The following is a 21,567-nucleotide window of genomic DNA, read 5'->3' as shown; positions in this document are numbered from 1 at the left end:
CTTAATGCCTTAAAGAAATGTTTTTTGTGTAGAACATCTCACAATCATTCAGTGTGAGGACTTGGTGTAGCAACGGGAACCATGTCAAGTGCAACAAATCCAAATCCGTAATCTATCATTTACTAACTCCTCTAAAGTAGCTGCGAATTCAGACAGTTCTTGAGACTGAACCTCCATCTCAAAAGCTGAAAGCAGAAGACTTCCTACTGAGCTTGAAGAGGTAGCTGAGAATAGTAAAAAAAGTATTTGCTCCGTAGTAAGTTATTTTGTGGATAAGATGAATGTCTTACAAACCACATCTCTTGTGATCACACATTCAGCAGAAGTTAAAATTCAGGGTGGTGATAGGGGTAGACAACAAGGTGACTTAACTGCTATAAATTTCAAGAGAGAATTAGAGATAAAAACATTTTATCATCATTGGATGATGATAAAAACATTGGTACTCTAATGTGATACTACCTGACAGTATCACATTAGAGTAGAGAAAGGGTTAAGGTATATTTTGATCTAATCAAATTCTACTAAAATGAACTAAAATATCTGGAACTCATAGGTATTTAAATAATATAAGAAAATAATTTAAAATTCAGTGGAATTCTCTATTTATCTATTTATATTCTAGTATATAAAATGGACAAGATTGAATTTTGTGACAACCATGCTCAGGCAAACACATCTTTAAGGGGAGGCATAGTACTAGTTACTTCTACTTCTAACACATTCATTTATAGCTCATGTAATATTTTTTCTAGTGAAAGCTATTGCACTGAATGTGCATGATAAAGCACTCTATCAAATATAAGATATGTATTATATGTCAACAGTATGCTTGCATTGTTTTGCTTTATTTTGCCGCAGTAGGGATTTTTTTGATAAAAACAGATTGTTTCTTACTGCTTCAGTTGCGTAAGTTCATGTCATCAGCGTTACTCATAATAATATAGCCATTACACACATTTTCTATAGCTTCCCAAGCTTATTCTCTAACTGTGGAACATGGATAGCGTCCAAGTCATTTCACTTCAGCCACTGAATGGTTTTGGAATACTATACAAAAGGCTCTGTCTACTGTTTTCTGACCCATGTATTTCCACATTTTGAAAAATTAAGTAAAATGTTGCTTAAGGTATCTCTCAACTCTCAAACATCACAAGATCAGTCTACTGACACTGTCAGAAAGTGAGAAATACAGAAATATGTGGTGATTTATTTGCAGATGCAGTGGTTGGGGTTTTTTATATTTTTATTTAATTTTTAAAGATATTATAGCTTCAAGCAGGTACTTCCAAAAGTGATATTAAAACATAAGAAAAAGATATTTGTAAGAATTCAGAGGGAATCTCCCTCTGCCCCTCAGTTTTTTCAAACTTTTCCCCTCCTTCATTAGCTAGCAACTCTTGCAAGAAAGCCCTAATTGTATTTTAGGTACTCATCATTCCTTTCTGCTTCCTAATAAGAGTCTAATGAAACTATACAAAAAGTTCTCAAAAAATATATTTAAACAACTAGCATTACCTAGGGAACCTGTTTTGTCTATTCTTCTTGAGCTTTTTTGCTGTATCTTAATTCTTTTGTTGGGACTGCTGAACATATATGGTATGGTTTCTTTTAAATGACTTGATATGAGAAGAAAAATATGTAAAATGTGATACATGCTTCTAAGTATGACAAATGTTATAAAAAAATGTCTTAAGCAAACAGGTCTCCTTAGATAAAATGAATTATAAATATGCTGTACTTTGTTTTAGGAAAACATGATCACAAATCATTCATTGATACTGTGTAGGAACAACTTTAGAACAAACAAGAAGCTTTACCTTCCCACAAATATTGAAAATAGACAGAAATCCATGCCAAAGAATCATGTGAAGGCTAAAAGTGCTTTGACACAATTAACAATACAGTCATATTCATCCTATTGAGTTACACAAGCATAGAAAGTCTTTAAATTGTTTGTTGCTACAACCTCTATCATGGAAACACTAGCATATGCCTTCAAATTCTGCTTTCTGATTGCCATCAGTGATAATATACCGGGCTGCTTGGCTTTACAGTGCTAGTTTTCCTTCCTAAACCTGCTGTTATTGAGGAGCAAGTTCTGACTGCTGCCCATGGGGAGGGCGCCAGGGGCTGAGGGAGAATGCAAGACTGCCCTCCCCTGATGTGGAACAAAGGCACTAAGGCCACTGAGTCAGAGCTGGGATGAGACCCAGAGACAACCTCAGTTCAATGACAGCCTGATAACACTACCGGGGTAAAGTAGGTCTGAGACTGGGGAGAAAGCCATGTCCGTGGATCCAGGTTGAGTCAGGATGGAGCTGATATGAAAACTGGCAGCTAAGTCAATCATTATTTTAGTGATCTGAAGGAGTTGTCTACATTTTTGATCAAGCAGGTGATCTTTCTTTTTCACAAAGGTATCATTACAGCTAAACACATTTGAATTCAGGGGATTTACTGAAATATTCCTTGCAGTGCATGATAAAACTATCATTAATAATTAAAATCAATGCCTAATATGTAATTAAAAAGCAAGTATCAAATCTCACATTAAAAAAAAAAGAAAAAAAGAGTTGATAAACTTCATTCTCTTGATTCATATGAAGAGAAAAAGACTTCTTAAGCCCATTGGCAAAGTTAAAAGAGCTTAGGCAATATTTGTTAAGAGTTTGCATTATAGGACACAAACCTTTCTGAACTAAGCATATGATGATGATTATGGCATTATCCATTATTTTTTAGTTTTTTCCTAATTTTTATGGGCTTATGCATCAGAGAAGACCATACATATCCATCAGGAAGTACCACACATTTTGTGTAAGAATAAAATAAACAGGATAGAAAGAGTAGAATTAAAATATTCAATGCTTCCCGATGCCTTCAATTTTATCTATACTCTGTGTTCATCTTCACCTGAACAGCAAGCCTATATCAAGAAATAGATCTATATTTCAAACAATTGCACTTCTTCACACCAAAGATGCAATTAATTACTTTCTATGAATTTCTAACCAATAGTATAAATTAGTAACATAATATTGACTTCATAGACCTAAGAAAAAGATGAAATTTATGCATCACAACCATGGATCCAAAAACCTATTCTAGTGAGCTAGACAAATCTTCTAAACAACCTCCATAGAAACATATCAGAGGAGCAAAGTAGAACTGTATTTTCCAAGAAAATCTTGCTTCTGAGCGAGTTCTTCCAGAACAAATTCAGTGTGACCCTCTGGTTAAATTCCTTTTACCTGTTTTACAACCTCTTTACTGACCTATTATGCATACGTTCCATACTGTTGTGCAAGAAATTACATTCAGGCTAAAATTATAATAACTAGTTACTTTTACTTTTAAAATAACTAATTTAAATTAATTTTGCTAATTTATTTTAAGAAATACTAATGATGCCAATACCTCCATTCTTGTTTCATGTGTATCAGATTTACACTGGTCTAAGAACTTTTTTTCTGGTAAAAAACATATGAGAACTGTCTTTTTCTTTACATTGAAATGCAATCAAAGCTCAAACATCAGCATCAAAACTGCCTCCATCAGCTAAATTTTACTGTACACTGCCTGTAACATTAAAACTTGCATATCAACATTTGTTTCACTTGTATAGTATATACTTGACAACATCATAGAGTAAAAATAAAATTATAGCTTTCCTGTAATTGATGAACTAATCACTTCACAAGTGTAGACCTGGTTTCACAGTTGGGTTACACCACAAGTGATCATGTGAATATTTTTGTGCATTGCTTCAATGTTACACACAATCATTACCAAACTGGGCTTCTATGGATTCTCTAGACCCTAAATATCAAGACTCAGAGCTAAAGCAGAGTGAATTTTAGAATAATAATTTGCAAATAACAGAATAAACCAGTGGAAGCTAAGATTCTCACTGACTTTAAGAATAACCAAGTTCACATGGCATTAATTTTGTATTACAGAAGATCAACATGGTGGCTGAGATTCTGATACTAATTCCTGTACTGATTCTAGAACAAATTCAAAGGAGGTCATCTGTAAAGGAAAATGGATTTGAAGTGAAAATGGAGAAACTAATACATTATTCTTCAAGTTATCCCATGCTAGGAATATGTGTCAAAAGTGGATTCATTGTTCTTCTAGAGATAGAGGTCAAGAGTAGGCCAAGCTAATGAAAATATTATATTTCTCATGAACTGGACTTAAATGCGTAGTTTCTGATGTTTGTTGTTTAGAGACTTTTGCAGACGAGAGATGTATCTCGAAAGGCAAATTTTCTATAAGGATATAGGTTTATGTAGTGGTCAAGCAAATAAAAAAGTCTCAAACAAGTGGTTAAATTTTTGAAAGTTTTAAAAAACTGTTAGGATGTTTTAGATTTACTTGCATGTTTTCTGTGTCAAACTTCAGAAAACATTAACAAATTTAATAAAAATAGCACATGAAAAGGTGACACTGCAGGGTGACAGTGGAGAGAGTAACAGTGGAGAGAGTAACAGTGGAGAGAGTAACTTCTGAAAGAAAAAAAAGACAAAAATGTGATATAGTGAAAGAATTGTATTTTACACCAGCTAGGATATCGAGACTGTTACTGCTGTGCAGCGATTACACAATGCCAAGGATTTTTCTGCTCCTCAAACCACCCCAATAGTAAGGAGGCTGGGAATGCACAAGAATGAGAGGTAACACAGACAGAACAACTCCCCCAGCTGGCCACTGGGATATTCCACACCATATGGCAGTAGAACTGGGGGAATAAGAAATGAGGGAGACATTTGTAATTATAGCATTTGTCTCTCTGTGTAACTGTTACATGTGAGGGACCCCAGCTTTCCTGTAGTTGCTGCCTGCCCATGGATTCCTTGTTTTGTTTTGTTTTCACACACAGCTTTTCCCTTACCTATTAAACTGTGTATCTCAACCCATGTTTTTTCACATTTACCCTTCTGCTCTTCTTCTTCATCCCACTGTGGGGAAGTGAGAGCAGCTGTGTGGGGCTTAGCTGCTGGCTGGGGTTAAGCCACACCTTTTGTCAAAGACTTTTTTTTTCCCCCTGTACATCCATCCAGCTGACTTTTGTTTTGTTTTTCTTTCCTCTATGTGTTTGCTTGGTCTTTTACTTTTTTTACCTTATTTAAAAAAACAAAACAAAACAAACAACCTGTTAAAAACATACAAAGCCAATTTAATCCTTCCTTTTGAAAAATATGATTTCTTACTCTAAGTTCAGGCAAAGAGGAAGATGACAAGAAGTGGTTTTAAGAGCGCACATCAGTGAATTTCTTTCTTCATTTAAATTACGTACCATCAAAGGAAATTTAAAATGTAGAATTCCAGAAGAATACAGAATTGAGTTCTTAGATGTTTCATCTGTACATGCAGTGGTTTTCTGTCCTGTTTCCTATTTCACCACCCCATCAAGCCTTTTGTTCCATAATGGTAGTCTCTTACTGGATAGATCTCCTTCTTCTATTTCAGCATTTAGCAAAGATTTTCAAATCCATCTTTAACTTACAAGGCTTCGTAAGAATTTTGATATTTCTCATGATATGTCTTTTTTTTTAAGTTACTTTGTCATTTTACAGAAAGTCCTGGCATAACTTCTCTCAAATGCTGCTAAAATGATGATGCAGATAACTAAGACTAAGTATTTAATATTGATACCATTGTTAAAAAAGATCAAGGAATCACACAGTCATGTTTTAAAATTAATTTTAAGATAAATCACAAACAGATTTGTCACCAGGAGAAATTACAGTTCTGTTCTCTTTGAGCAATTTTGTGCTAAAGCCTTCCAGGGCCACTCTGGCCTGGCTTAGAGTAAGTATTTGGGACATGGGGGTGCATTCTGTGTGTGGGGGTTTTGCCATTGTTGGGGGATTGACAAAGGAGGCATCACTTGCAGGAAGCAAGCATAAAGTAAAGCACTTTGAAATTAATAACATTTTTTTCAGTTACAAAGCATAAAGACAAGAGAGAGTTTTAAAATTCTTTAATTATTATTTTTAATGATAGTAGCATGAAATTTAACTGGACATATTGACAAGAGTTTGAAGTTTCCTAATTCTTGTGGCCATACAAACATTTTTTCTATTTCTTTTAATTCCATTTCAATTTCAATATGCTCCAAATTTTACTACTACTTTAACATTCTGTTATTTTTTTAAGATTTTGATTGGTTTTGTCTATTTGTGATAAATTACATTTACTAAAAGTCAGGTATCTCATTTAAGTGCTGTTGGCTTTGGTTGGTTCTTTTTTAAAAGGGCAGAGGTTTTTCTGCTCTGCTATAGTGTTATGCCCATGGCCCACAATGACATTTTTCCACAAGCTTTTCTGCCTCATCAGTGTACTCTTGAGATCTGTTCCATATTGTTTGAAAGTTTCCCAGGAATGTGACTTTCTGGTGCGTCTTTGTGTTAATGACTTAATTTTGTGTATTTTTCCTGCAAGATATATTGACAATTTTTATCTTTAACAAATCAGTTATTGAGTTTGCTATGAAAATATTATTATTTCTTTTTTTTAGTTCTTGTTTTTGTTATTCTTCTATCTCCAGTCAGAGCTCTCTTTGACATATCCTGAATAAAGGTCAAAAGCTTGGCTCTACCCAGTGTATCTTGAAACCTTTAAAAGGAAAATGTCTTTTGTCTGTTATTAATTATAGTATTTGATGACATCAAGCTGAGAGGTGCAGCTGAAATGCCTGAGGGATGGCATTCCACTCAGAATTACATGAATAAGCTCAAGAAGTGGGAGCATGGGAACCTCATGAAGTTCAACGGAGACAAGTGCAAGGTCCTGTACCTGTGTGGGAAATACCCCTGCTATCAATACAGGCTGGGGGATGAACAGACCGAGGGCAGCCCTGCTGAGAAGGGGGGCTGGTGGATGAAAAACCAGACACGACCCAGCAATGTGCACTTGCAGCCCAGAAAGCCGATTGTATCCTGGGCTGCATCGAAAGCAGTGTGACCAGCAGGTCAAGGGAGGTGATTCTACCCCTCTACTTCACCCTGGTGAGGAGTCCTGTACCCAGCTTTGGAGTTCTCAATGTTGGAAAAACTGTTAAAGTGAGTCCAAAGGAGGGCCAGAAAAATGATCAAAGGCAGAAATAATCAAAGGCCAAGAGAGCTTAGAGAAAGGAGGGGCCTTTCAATATACAAAGGGGGCTTAAAACAAAGAATGGGATAGACTTCTAAGTAGGATGTGTCATCGTTATGGCTAGGCTTCGTGAACAAAGATTTGGGAAGGGCTCTACCCACATTTGCTACAAGTGTGCTGGCCGCTAAAGAGGCCAATGCGAGAAAGACAAGTCTGGTTGCAAAAGGCACAGCAGAAAGACTCCTTAGGTGGTATATTCTGCAAGACACGGTTCTTTCTGCGTTGCCTTTTCTCCTCGAGAGTGATCCTGCGTGTGTTCTCAAAGGAAGCAGCAGCGTTATAGATGGTGTGTCTCCAGGCCTCCCGATTGGAGGCCAGAGTAGACCAGTTATGGTGATCAATATGGCCAAGGCTGAGATGTTGTTTCAGGGGGTCCTCGTATCTTCTCTTCAGGGCTCCTCTCTTGTGGTAGCCAGTGGCAAGTTCACCATAGAGCAAGATCTTAGGGAGGCGGTGGTCCTTCATCCTTGAGACGTGCCCTGCCCATCGCAGCTGTGTTCTCAGCAACATGGCCTCAATGCTTGTGACTGCTGCTTGTTCAAGAACAGATGTATTGGTCACATAATCTGACCAGAGGATGTTTAGGATTGTGTAGAGACAGCATTGATGGAAGCGTTCTAGGAGACGCAGGTGGTGGCAGTAAATGACCCATGATTCGGAACCATATAAAAGAGTAGACAGCACTATGGCTCTGTAAACACTGATCTTTGTACTTTTCTTCAGGTGTTTATTTTACCAAACTCTTTTATGGAGTTTTCTGAAAGCTCTATATGCCTTTGCTAACCTGTTGTATATCTCTCAAGTTTGCAGATTGTCATGGTTTGAGAGCCCCAAAATCCAATTCTCTAGTCCAAGCCCCCCTCCCACATCTCAGCCCAGTGTGAGATGGGTTTTCCAGACACCACACGAGACTCAGAATGGGGGGAAGGGAATATATATTACAATGACTGTACAAAATAAATATTACAATACATTATACACACAATCTTAACTATCTCTACCATGACAAAGCAGTATTTACAATGGATCAAATCTCTTCTCCCTTCCAAATAAAAGTCCAGGAGGGAAGAAGGAAGAGATCCTTTCCACTCTTGGAGCAGCAGTGTCTCTAGGGCAGCAGGCTCTCTTCTTTCATGCAGCAGCAGCTGTAGCTGGATCTCTGCCAGTACACACGAGGGGGGTATCCAAGCCCTCTCCGCCACTCGACTCCAAGCAAGGGTCTTCTCTTCCATAGGCTGTGTTCACCGGGACAAAGGTCACTGCACTACATCACATCACGAAGCACAGGGGTCTTCGTGACGGTCCCTATCTTCAGGGGATTCAAGTTCCCTTTGCAGAGCTCCCGTGCTCTAACTCGAAGCAGCGGGGGGGCGAAAGCCCTCCTCTGCATTCCTTTGGCCATCCTGGTCCAGCTCCGGGAAAGCTCTGAGCTTTTCAGCTTCTTTTCACTTAGCACTCTAAGACTCTTCTCAAGTAAGAGTCCACCATCCTCCTCCTAGGAGATCTCAGAGGGGTTTGGGGACTTTGTTTCAACTCTCTCTCTCTGTAGAGCTTAGTTCTACTCTCTCTGCTGCTGGTTCTCTTTCTCTTCAGACAACTTTGTGTCTCTCTTCCTTGGCTGCAATGCCTGTTTGCTGCTCCTTATCTTCTGGCTCTCTGTCACTGTCTTTGACCAGTGTTGTTTTTTTCCGCTGCTTCTGCTGCTCATGGTGGAGAAGAACTCTCAGCTTTTTCAGCTGCAAACACTTAGCCCAGTCTTACACTGTTCCAAGTCCCTGTAGTCCCCCAGCCGGGGCTGGAGGGGGCCCAGCCCCCTGTGGTGCTCCGGGCCCCTCAGCTCGTGGCTTTCACAACATGGCCACCTCCCAACAACAACTGCAATAACTGCTTTCTTTTTCGGTCTAAGTGTGATATGTTTATATTTTGCAGAAGCGCTCATTGGTTAAACCTCAAGGGTCACCACCCCGTGGGGCTTTACCATTTTATAGCTTCAGGGGGAAAACTGTTTTCCCACTACTACACAGATGACATCAAGTTGGGTGGTAGTGTTGACCTTCTGGAGGGTGGGAAGGTTCTGCAGAGGGATCTTGACAGGCTGGACCGATGTCCCAAGGACAGTGGGATGAGGTTCAACAAAGCCATATGATAGATCTTACACTTCAGCAGCAACAACAACCATGAAGTGCTACAGGCTTGGGAAGCGGGGCTGGAAAGTGGTCCAGAGGAAAAGGACCTAGGAGTGCTAGCGCTGGTTGAACATGAGCCAGCAGTGTGTCCAAGTGTCCAAGAAGGCCAATGACATCCTAGCTTGTGATAGTATGACCAGCAGGACGAGGGAAGAGATTGTCCCTCTGTATCATCACTGGTAAAGCTGCACCTTGAATCCTGCCTTCAATTTTGGGCCTTTCACTAAAGAAAGGTGCTGGAGCAAGACAGAGAAGGGCTATGAGGCTGATGAAGGATTTAGAGACTAAGTCCTGTGACTAGCAGCTGAAGGAGCTGGAATTGTTTAGCCTAGAGAAAAGGAGGTTCCGAGGAGACTCTACAAATACTTGAAAGAAGGTTGCAGCTAGGTGGGAGTCAATCTCCTCTCCCTGGCAACTAGTGATAGGACGAGAGGAAATGGCCTCAAGCTGAGGGGAGATTCAGATTGGACATCAGAAAGAATTTGTTTACTGAAAGGGTTTTCAAGCATTAGAATGGGCTGCTCAGGTAGGTGCTGGAGTTACCACACCTGGAAGCATTCAAGAAACGACTGGACATGACAATTAGTGCCATGGTCTAGTTGACGTGGTGGTGACTGGTCAAAGGCTGGACTCGATGTTGGAGGCCTTTTCCAACCTAAATGGTTCTATGATACCCTGATTTTATGACAGGAAAACAGGATGAGTTTCTCTGTGAAATTTGTGGAAGGTTGCAATCTAGAGAGCTTTTCCTGTGTTGTCTGAAGATTGGGAGCAGAAAAAACTCCTGGCAAATTCCATAGAGATAATAGAGCAGGTCTTAATGAAAGCCTTCCGGTACAAGAAGTACAAACAGCAAGTGCCATGTCCAGGGCTTCTACAATTTTATGGTATTGTCCATCTAATCCCAGAACTATCCGCACCCCATATCCTCCCCCCGGCACACCTCTTCGGAATTGAGTCGGAGGGTCCCAAGACTCCTTTCCTCATCTTCCTCTTTTTCATGACACGTACTGTCTTTGGAGCTTCTCCAAGGTTCTGGGTTTGCTTTGACTATTGTGGTACCTTGTTGCTCAGGCATGAGGTGCAAATGTTCTTAAAAAGAACATTTTAGGCTCCTTGAAAGGAGCCTAAACAAGCCTAAAGAGCTTAGAAAATACAATATGAAATGGGGTATAGGGTTTGGTCAGAGTTTAACCACTGTTCCAAAGTCTGACAGACTACAGAGCTTGATTAAAATCTACAAAAGCTAAAAATCCTAAAAATTCAAAGACATCACCTGCCACAATTAGAGAATCCATATTTTTGGTCTAACTGGCAAAATCACTGTGACTAAATGATAATTTTGTGTAAGTACAAATAATTTCATGAGAAGCCAAGCCTGAAATGTATATGTTGTATGCACATGAATCCTGTTTCAGTCATATTTTTGTTGCTAGTGTTTTTCTCAAAATTCCAAAAAAGTCACATCTTGTGCCTTTTTCTGCTTATTTTTTAAAAGAATAAAGGAAAATTAAGATAATAACAAACTGCCTTAAGGTTGGACTAGTTCTTACTACCTTCTTTGATGTATTTTCATCAGGTGTGGCCAAATTACCTGTGCACTATCATCAGTAGTTGTTGGAAGAATTTAGATGAACAAGTCTTCCTCTCTGTCTTCTTCAAATAAATGTCATGCACATATACATCCAAATCTCCAACCCGATTTTTTGGAAGCTACATGAGTTGAAAGGTATTAATGTGAGTATAAGACATATACCATTTCAAAATTCACCCCCATGCTTCTTCAGTGATTGAATTTTTTATTCCCTATGGCTGCAGTTTTCTTACAGTGTAATATTTCAACATGATGGAACTCTTTCACTTTCAAATCCTTTAAATTATTTTAATTTTTTGCTTCAACATTAAGAAAAAGAATCTGTTTTATTAAAAAAAGGTAAATCAATCAAGTACCCTCTGTAGAGGTTGGAAATTAATTTTGATAAATTTTGCAATATTTTTCACACAATAATAGAGAATAATTATACTTTTCTGTAATGGGTTCAGTTAGCCATCTAAATGATACCCATTATGGTCCAGAGTTTATATAATTGTGTCACTTTTACTTACCTTTTTGCTTCCAGCTTATATTTATATTTGAAGAAGATAGGGCTGTATATTGTGAAAAATTAGTGAAGCAATCATGAAGGGATGAAATAATCTACTACTTCAAGGTTAGATATGACAGAAGTCAGTGGCACTGTATGATTATCTTTATTATTGATCTACTAATACAAAAGGAACCTTGACCTTAGATCTCTGTCTGGAAACCAAGAGAGTCACTTTTTCCAAAGATGCATTGAAGTTTGGACATTTCACTCTGATGTGAGATTAAAGATACCTGAATTACTCAGGTACACTGAAAACTAAGCTAAAAGAAACAGATTTTAGATGCCAGTGATGTCAAAGTGGCAGGTGTTACTCTAGACTATTAGTGAAAAATTACCTCTCATAAAAGGGGGAACTACTTTTTCCTAGTTATTTTTGAAGGCTTTTCAGTGTGTAATTGTAGTGGATTCCTAGAGTTGCTACTGTATACTGCCCCCAAGTCTATTACCACAGATGACAGGTGACCTTCACAAGTTCCTCATATTTTTTACTCTATTTCTTTGTGGGGGAAAAAAAAATCATTTTCATCATGTATAGATTGTAATATTTTTAAGTAGTGCTAAAGAAGAACATTGCGTGCACTCTGTGGATGTGGGGAAAAAGCCTGAATCCCCCAAAAGGTCTCTTTCTCAGCAACAAAAATATTTACCTATAAAAATGTTGCTTCCCTGGTCTGAAAATCCCTTAAAAAACTGTGGAGTCCATCTGGACTCTGCTTTTAAATGTACAAAATTTTCAACAGCTTCGAAACCAGAGGATAATAAGATTGCATGCAAATTATCAAATAAAATCTTATCCTTCTTGTATCTTTGCTTTTCAAAGATAGACAACATTCAGCCCTGTGAGGAAGTCCTACAGGTTCAGCGTGGCTCTGTGTCTGGTGCACCTAATGATGTTTGGAGGCAACATGGATTCAGTTGCCTTCTCTGCTACAAATACCACACTGTCTTATGAAAGCAAATGATTAACTGAACTGTCTCCTGATGTCAAAGGTTGTCAAACTTCAGATGGGGAAGGTTTTGAGGGTTATCCCACACCAACCCCCAGTCTGGTGATTTCGAGAGAGGCTAAGGACCAGCCCTAATAGAGTCCCAGCTTTGTTTACGTGAGGCCCTTAATCTTTCTGAGTTTAAAGTGTGGTCATTTTTATACCGAACAGTAATACCTTCTCTCTTGTTCTATTATGTCTAATACTCGTGTGTATTTTGACATGGTTCTATGGTGCTTCGCACAACAGGATTCCTAATTGGTTTCAGTAGGGATACAGGGACACAGTGCAGTAGAGTGGCACTGAAATGCACAAACCATCAAGGAAAATTTGCCAAAATAGCCAAAAATGCACGGTCCTGTATATGGCAGAAAGTCAGAACACTGCTTTCTGGGTCTGCAGACATAAATAAAGGTAGAACCTATTAACTTGGGTTGGGAGATGAATTATCAGGCCCACATTTACACTTTGAATAAAGGCAGAAGTAGCTACTTCAGTATTTGGTTGTCAAGTTCACAAGCAGACATATCCTGAACCTTTCCATAACAGCAGTACTAAAAGCAATACATACTCACATAAACTTAGAAACATACTTTTTACTGACAACCATGTGATAACACTTTCCCCTTGAAATGTTATCAAAATGACTAGATTTTTTTTTTTAAAGGTTAGTCTGTCTGCTTATCTGAGAAATATAACTTTTCTGGTATGACTTAGAGAAAAGTAAGTATCATACAAAATCCTGTATCAACATTTATATAATATTTAAAATGTACATTTTGCAGAATCACAGAATCACAAAAAAATGTTGAGTTGGAAGGGACCCTGAAGGATCAAGAAGTCCAACCCTTAGCCCTGCACAAGACCATCCCCAAGAGTCACATCATGTACCTGAGTATCATTCAAATGCTTCTTCTACAACTCTGTCAAGCTTGGTGCTGTGACCACATTTCTTCCTACCCACAAGTTTTCTCAAGAGAAGACATTCTGTTCAGAAACTGAAGTAACTTTAAATTCAGTGTTTATTTAAGTGTTCTTCTTCTACTTATTGTGGCATCTTCTATTACCGCAGAACTTGTTTGCCCTGGTATGTAAGAATTTATGGAAGCTGAGACTATCTTGTTTTGGTTAGTCTTATTTTGACAGGAGATTTACTCCCTTTAAGCCTCAAATGACTTCTCACAGCCATTGTTTGGCTCTTTCTCCCACTTTTATATAAAAAGTCATATCATGCTCTATTTTCTTATTCAACTTTAAAATAAGGAATGAACCAGAAAACATGGTATCTTGGAGAGAAAAAAAATTAGAAGAACTAGATGAACTTTTTTCTTTTCAATACTTTCATTATTTGATTGATTTTTTTTTTCCTTTTTGTCATGCACATCCAAGTTCTCTTCTCTACGTGTTTTTTTATTCTTTTTTAGCCCCCATAATTAACTCTTGAGTATGTGGTTACGTTATAAGAAACAGAGAAACTGTTACAACTCAAAATGTTACAATAAATAGAAGTCTTTAATGATTTACTGAAAACAGAATCTTGTTTCCTTTCTACTGCCTGTGAAACTATATAAAACCACAGTGAAATAGGAAAAATAAATTTGAGTAGAATTACTTTTACAGCAACCTTACATCAGTGCACCTTATTTTGTCCAAAGGGAATTTTTTTTACCTATTTACCAACATGAATGCAAGAATGTGTTCTAGTGTTGGTGTTTCATTACACAAGACAAAATTTGCATCTTCTGAAGATTTGTATTAATAAAAGTTGTCTGATTCAGCGCACTGGGAATAATAGAAATTTATATTACTACTAGAATTGTCTTCTCTTTTTTAAAAGATGCTTCTAGAAAAAGTTGATTATTGAATTAACTGCAATGCTTATATCCATTCTTACTCTAATTCTTTTATGTAAATGAAACTAGCACCGAAAGTGATGGATTACTTTGAACATCTCAAACCTCAAGGATTAAATCAAATGTTTCCATCAATTTGCCAAATAGAACACCATTCAAAGTTTAAAAGTATTTCTTAAAACATAATTCCAGTTTTCCAGACAGCTATAATTTTTAGTTTTATTGCAGATGGCAATAGCTGAAGCCACCAGATGTAATTCCTTCCATTTCTCTAGTTAGGAGCACACTTCTGGTTCTTGATATGGACATCCTATATTATGTTGAAAGTATTTGTTTCCTAAGTCCCAAATCTGTATAAGATCTTTCTTGGAAGTTGATGGTTATAACACTTTTCTATACCTTCCCTCACAGAAGAATTCCAACCTCACTCTCACCTTCATTTGCCCTCCCATGGTGTACTAAAGTATTGCTGTAATCAATAAGTACACACAAATGGTGCTGGATGTTTAGAGCTGACCACATAGAATATTGACTTTTTTCTTCCCTCCAGCTACAATATACTGGATAGGGATCCGACATTTGCAGTGAAAAAGCCGATAGAAAAAATTTTCTATACGAACAAATTTCATAGGCAAGGCTGATGAGAAAAAACAATTTTATCAAATTTTGCAAGAACAAGTTTTATCATGTAAGAACAATATTCCTGCTTTGAGATAGCTAAAGGGAGCTTTGTAAAGCTTAAAATACTTGAATGTTCATTTTTAAATTAAGCCCCTTAACTGACTAACATGAAAGTTCACAAACAGGTCAATAAGTAAGGAATGCATCATATTCAGAACTTGTTAAATTATTCATGTCAGTAAGAGTGAAAACTATACCTCGTTTTTAAAGATCTTAGTGGATTAACAGCAGAAAGGCTGGTGGAGCTTTAAAGATTCTCAGTGAATGAGAAGCACCACAAAGTCGATATTGTTAGTAATTTAATCTGACCTCTTTCCCTCAAGAACATAATGTTAAGAGCAAAAATACAGCAGTGATGTGTATATAGATCCAATCAATAATATTCATAGTTTTAGGCTATTTAGTAATAAAATATGTGAACAGCAGATCAAAATGCACTAAATCCTGTTTCTAACAAATGGTTTCCATTATATAAGAAATCTTCCCAATTCATAATATTACAGAAAAAATGTTCACATTAATTGGTCAACAAAGGATGTGAGTATATCCTAGAATCATAGGGTAGTCCAAGTTGGAAGGGACCCACCAGGATCATCTAGTCCAACCCTCAGCCCTGCACAGGACCATCTCCAAGAGTCACACCATGTGCCCAAGAGTATCACTCAAATTCTTCTCCGACTCTGTCAGGTTTGGTGCTGTGAACATTTCCCTGGGGAGCCTGCTCTAGTGCTCAACCACCCTTTGGGTGAAAAGCTTTTTCCTGATATCCAACCTAAACCTCCCCTGACTCTGCTTTAGGCGGACCCTTGGGTCCTGTCACTGGTCACAGAAGTGAACAGATCAGTACCTGCCCCTCCGTTTTCATTCATGAGGATGTTGATATGTATTTGTTAAGTGAAAGATTAGCATAAAAACTAACCAAGGTTCTGGGCATATCCTTCTGCCTTGCAATTCACCTTTAATGTCAATAGCTATTTGCTTTTTCTGTTATTCCATGCTGGTAAAGATTCTCTCATACTCTGTAAAAATTCATGAAGAAACTGGTTTTCCTGGCAGGGTAAGATTTGATTACTTTGATGTCACCAGAAGAATTTCTTTACATACTAATGGAGTAGTACAAAAAATTACAGAAACATCTGTATCCTCGTGCTCTCTTTCATTTTAACTTCTGCAGAAGTCGTATAAATTGACATAATTTAAAATGCACACTGACAAGAATGTATTTTCTAACAAAAGTGAATTCCATAGAGTTATGTAAATACTGTGGCATTTCACAAGGTATATTTGCATAGGTCAGCAGCCATTTCAGGTCATATACTGATAAGATAAGAGACTAGCTAAGTAATTTCATTCTTGTTTCATTTAAAAGACATTACACTTATACGTATGCATACAGTGTTGCGAAAGATTCTTTTTGGCCTTTATATGCATAGTACTTACCAGATGGTTTTGCCTAATGTGTATAGAGAAAGAAATAGTACTCATTTACCTTAGGCTCTTCAAAAATAGTGAAAAATATCATATTAAATCAGACCAGTGCTATGTTTTAATTGCAGGTCTTCGATTTCTTTCACAGTATGCAGAGTGATAGGGTGCTTGTAACATGGACTTTGACTGCCATCACTGTATCAATCCTTTAATGAAGTCTTTAACACCGATCTCACATATGGCACTGTAAAACCCAGAAGCCCACATAAAAGAAGTGAGAAATGTTAACTCTCTACGTGTAGCAAAGCCTCTCATGAAAAAAATAGTTCCATACTGTGTATGACAATCCATTCCTGAGAGGAACAGATGCTCTGCATTTTTCAGAACCTTCATGTCTATAAGTTATGCCATGCCATAATATTGTATATAAAACCCCACAGACCAAGCATTGTCTTGCTGCATTCAGGTTGATCAAGCTCTACACCATCTCAGGATGAGTCCATAAATTGAAGACAATATTCCATCTTGAAAGTAAGTCCAAGTTTTCACTGTGTTTTTCAGCCCACAATATCAGTACCAATACAAAAAAGACTTCCGTCCAACTTTGCTGCAAAAGGATATTAAGAATACTCAATGGGATAATAAACAAAAATAAAGAGTACTATATCACCTCTTTCAAGCTTCAAAATCAAAGAAAGTCTTGCTACTTTCTTGATTTTTTAAAAAATTCTTCTTCTAAAATATAAAAAAAAAAAAATCAAAAAAATATATTCCAGTTGCAGTACCTACCTTACTTATGCTCTTGAGCACTGATCATCCTCAAAAGCTTCAGACTTCATTTGTCTGCACATATGCATCTTCACTATAACACAAGAAAATGACCAACTAGGGTCATAGGCTTGACCTTATCTACAAAACCCATAAAATACAGAAGTTATAGCTAGAATGGTATTAGACTAAAATTATGTGTCAGAACTGATAGTAAAGGTAATTACAAACTTACTATTGAGTTTCATTTTCAGAGTCTTCTGATGACCAATAATTGTAATAATACTTGATTATAGCCTCTGCTGAATCACCCGAAAACTGCAACACATTACAAAAGTGCAGATTTTTAGTGTCTTCTTTAAAGAAAGAAGAAACACCAAAAAAAAAGAGAAAAAAACCCAAACTCCAAACACCAGAGAGTTCCTCTTAAACGAATTGACCACCATCTTGCTAATTAACTCTCCTTAAGCCCCTCTTTTATTTCTAGCCCATTTGTCAGTGTTAGTCTTTTAAATATCAAATGGTATGTAAGCCTTTTGTACAGTATTTTTAAGCTTTCAGAGAGCTCTGCCAAGCTGTATCATGCACCTTTTCCTTAAGTGAAGATAAAGAGGCCTTATTACAGACCTGTTACTCCTGCTAAGTAGTTGATGCTTTTGACACTCTCTCTCCTGCCTAAACATTTGTAAAAGATGTCCACAGATCTTCCTGCTGCATTCTAATGTATTTTCCATCTGCATGGACACTGGCCCAAACCAAAGTGAAGCACCAAAGTAAAACACCTATATCATTCTTTGAACATTTTCAAAGTCCTGAGGGAGCAAGATGAAAGGTGAATACATCTGCATGCAGACTGCTGTGCTCTAAGCATATGACTGTCTTAATGAGAAAAATATCCTGGGCTGGTTGGTGAAATTTGAATGCTGAAAACTGAAGGTAAGAATCAGTGGAATCCAGTGAGGAATAAATATGTTTTACCTTCCATACCTTTTAATTAGGCTGAGGAAATACTTTAAGATATTTTTACAGACTTGGAGTGATGTGCTAAACACAATAAACAGCATGACCCTAGCTTAGATGTGTGTCCACGCTTGTGAATAAAAGCTGCAGTCTACATGCAGCCAAATTACTTGAGTATCTGTGTCATCATTTCATCAGAGTCAATATGACAGTGTTTCTGCCCAAGATAGTTTGAATTGTTCAAATGAGATTGTCTGTAACAACGCACAAAACAGCTAAAAGTAGACCAGGAGATGGTTGTGAACTTACATAGTTCTACTGAAGTCAGAATCGTGATGACCTATGCTAGTCAAAGTCCTTATCTTACACTTTCATTTTGAAAAACAAAAAAAAACTTCTATCAATACTGTGAAAATCAATTTCAAGAACAACAAGAGGACAGGGTAAAAAAGGCACTAGTTGCCACAAAAATATTTTTGTGATTTTGCATTTCTCTATCCATTTTTACTCCTGAAATAATGTTTATAAATAAATATAACTGTCTATGTAGTTTATTCAGAAGAAGCACGTCTTGGGAAAGTATTTCAGAGGACATGGAGCAGAATCCAGAAAGTTTTATATGCAGTCAGAAAGGAAAAGAAGACAGCAGCATTTAATAAACCACATTACTTTTATACTGTCTTTTTACTACCTCCTTCTTTCAAAACATAAGATAAAAACAAGGGCTGCACTCTTACTGCCGTGCACAGAATTATAAGAAAAGGGAATTCATCTAAATAAGCACGCTGATTTTTTAAAACTTTAAACACATCATTAAAGTTCTCTGTGGCTCCTGAAGCTCCATGGATATAGTATACCGGGAAGAATGATCAGGTCAACTTGCAATTCATGGGAGAAGAGAGGAAAAACAGGAGAGTTACTATGGCAGATACCTTTTCCCTAAACATCTTAGCAAAACTGCAGCATTTTGTGGCTGATGCTTTAAAATTCTGCTCTCTATGGCAAATTTATTATTGCCTTCTAGAATCAGAAATCGCACAAGGCCAGTCAGAAAATATATCTGCCGTGAAGAGGCATCTTTTAGAAAAGCTCAAGAAATTAACGTTCTTCTCATTATAGTGTACCATTTTACCAGATTTGCATGTTTCAGTGTATTCAACACATATGATGACAGCTGTTTTTTTAGACTGAAAATACATCTTAGAGAAAAAAAAACTTCTACAAAGATATTCAGAAGTCCACACTTTTTAGAGATTTCTTTCTATCCAAGACTTCATCCATGGAATGCTCTGATTTAGGATTAAACTGGAATACTTCTTGGTATACACATTCACAATATTGACATATAAAGTAAGGACACACATGGACATAAAAGACATGTACTCAGTTTCTGAAGGTTATCCTTGTATGAAAAGGACCCAAAGACTTTGAAAATTACAACTGTGCCTAAAAGCCCGTGTTTTTCTTTCAGGGACTTGAAAGTCCCTGAAAGAATTGAAGACAGTGATTACAGGACTGTGAAGGATTTTTTTGCCAAGGATACATTAACTATTCAGATAATCTTCCAGGTGACAGTACCAAACTGCACTAACCAAAATGACCATTTGTGCTGACACACAGATTAATACATTTCAGTGTCAGTCATTAGATCTTAATGAATGCAACTTAGAGCTCTACAATAACAGTTCAGAGTCATGAATTATAAAATATACTCCAATTATATAAATAGTAAATACCATTAATACTGCTCCCAATACTTTTGATCCCAAGAGAAATCTTCCGTTAGTCAAGGGTTTAAATAAGGATTTTAAAAAAAGAATCCAGATCTCTTGTTCAGGCATCTCCGCTTTTCATACAAAGCCATGTCACCTCTTCTGCCTCTACATCCAGTGCTCTTTTAATTTGCTTCCAGTTATTAAATAATGTCACTTTTCCTCATACTTCTTTTGTTGTCTATACTCCAGATGTATAGATACACATATTTTAGTCATTTGTCTGTCCTCAAAGAAATGTCAATCTCAGATACAGGATAAGGAGAACAAATTATCTTTCCACCTCCTCCTCAATGCAGCTAAAACTTGATACATTATTGTCATACCAAAAACATGCAATTAATTCCTTCCCAGAATAAAAAAAAAAAAATCTACCTTACTTTGTAATTTTTGTCTCAAAACAATTTTTTCTGTTCTAGTACACAATTTTCAAGATAAGGAAGATTAGGACGGCACATGATATTCAAGATTTGGACAAAACATAGATGTGTACAATGACATGCTGATATTATTAATTTTTCTGCATGAATCCTGTATAATAATCCTTGAATTCTTCTAAATTTCACCTTAACACTGAGTTATTTTTCCATTCGGAGGTATTTAATCTACATTCATTCAAATGAGTGAATATGGTCCTGTTATTTGTGATGGTTTAAGGACAATAAAAATAAATCATGTTTATCACAGACCTTTTCTGCCTTCTACTTATACTTTGTACATTACCCATTAGCTAACAGCATATGCTTCTGTTATATAGACCCATTTCCCTGACCACACAGGTCTGCTCTTGACACACATAACTTCTTAAGTGCTTGGGCCCTTTTATTTATTTTTTTTAAGAGAACTTCCATTAGTATGACTTCTATCTTCCATTTCGTTTTTACTTTAGTGCTTAGGTTTTGGTCGTTCTGATAATTTCTTCCTCTTTTGCTAGAATTACATTATTTTATGTTCCCATATTATACCTTAAAATGGTTTATTGTATACTTTATTCTCTTCCCTAGTGCAGAGAGTTAGAAAATTTTCATTTTGTTGCTAGTCTTTTTCCACTGGTCAAGGTATTATACTGCTGCTTCCCTTGTACACATCAGCTTCCAAGCACATAATTCAATCTTCTGCTAGGTGCCATGGTCCCTGCGTTCAGTTAAATAAAGCATGTTCTTTCGTCAGCTCTTTAAATCTTCATCCCTAGTGTCTCCATCATAACTTACCAGAGGTAGGCAGTCAAGGTTAATATTTCAGCCACATCTTCTGTGTCCAGAGACATTTATTGTCCCTTGTCATTTCAACCCTATGTGTTTCCTCAATATTTCTATGGCTTTTACCATAGCTTTCAAGAAGAAAGGAAAAAAGTGTAAAGATAATGTTACATCTATAGTATCCTACTATCCTTTGTTAGCCCACTTTGATATTTTGAGATTGACTGACGGAATTTTTTTTCAAATGAGAATTAGCACAAATAGAGGGTTGACTGGAAAGCTGTGTGCCAAAGATGATCAAAGACAGATAGTCTCTAAGTTTCACTTGGTGGGTCTCCTTTCTCACCATGTGACATGGTCTCCAAAGAGATAGTGACTAGTAAACAGAATAAAAAATATAAAAACATATCCATGAATAAAAAA

Source organism: Manacus candei, unplaced genomic scaffold (genome assembly GCF_025592945.1).
Source record: "Manacus candei isolate 608988 ecotype Guabito, Panama unplaced genomic scaffold, ASM2559294v1 h1tg000093l, whole genome shotgun sequence".
NCBI lineage: Eukaryota > Metazoa > Chordata > Aves > Passeriformes > Pipridae > Manacus > Manacus candei.
The sequence above is the reverse complement of the archived record's forward strand: the minus strand, read 5'-3'. Positions refer to the sequence as shown.